The sequence below is a fragment of the Galeopterus variegatus genome, unplaced genomic scaffold (genome assembly GCF_000696425.1).
Source record: "Galeopterus variegatus unplaced genomic scaffold, G_variegatus-3.0.2 Scaffold1018, whole genome shotgun sequence".
In the NCBI taxonomy this organism is placed as follows: Eukaryota; Metazoa; Chordata; class Mammalia; order Dermoptera; family Cynocephalidae; genus Galeopterus; species Galeopterus variegatus.
In genome coordinates, this window is record NW_007727129.1 from 314932 (window position 1) to 315842 (window position 911).

Sequence of the window (911 nt, forward strand, 5' to 3'; positions counted from 1 at the left end):
AAAGCTGAAAACAAGCACAGCCTGGAAGGGGGGCCTGGAGCTTCGGGGAGGAGGCAGGTGGGGGAAGGACCAGCTGTGGACAGAGGCACGGAAGGTGGAACACAGTAGTGGCCAAGGGTAGAGGGGGCAGAGAGGCCAGCTTGGCAGGAGACGGGGGAGCTGGAAATGGGACTGGCTCTGAGCACAGGCTGGCAGGCTGCACAGCGAGGGGCAGAAAGGACCTAGAGAGGAAAAGTTAAGGGACCAGTCAGCCTGCCCTACGCCCATGCCTGTGCCATGTGGAGGGGTGTCACTGCTGTCCCCAGGTCTGGACAAGGATAGGGCGGAGAAGGAATCACCTCACACACTAGGGGCCTCTGCAGCGCACTGGGGGCAAGGATGAAGGTCAGCAGTCCTGCACACCTGGGCATGGAGGCCACTTAGTGGCCCCTGGTCATATGCCCCTCACTCCCCAGCCAACCTGGGCTTCCAAGTCACTCCCACAGCAGTCTCCAGCCCCCTGCCCCCAGGAGCCACTAGCAGCCGGCCACAGGCGGCATGTCCGGCAATAAACCCAACACTCACTCACCCCTACCTGGACATCGTCCTTGGACCTGCGCTGCCTTGCAGGATTCTGGGGAGGGTGAACAAGCAGGTGCAGGGGCAGCCAGCACAAGGCCCACATGAAGGTGAACTGGGGCAGGTGGGCCAGGCTTGTGGCCCCCGATGGCTGGAGTGGAGTGGGGGCTGTGGGCCCAGAGCCCTTGCTGCCTGACTTGCAGTGCATCTGTCTGAGGACGTCTCCAGAGGCCAAGGCATCTTTAAGAAACTTCTGGCCTCACATGCACCCCAAGGGGTTGGTAGGCAGGGGGTGGCATGGTGCTGGGGAAGGCCCTGGTTTTTTTTTTTTTTTTTTAAACTACAGTGCTCCC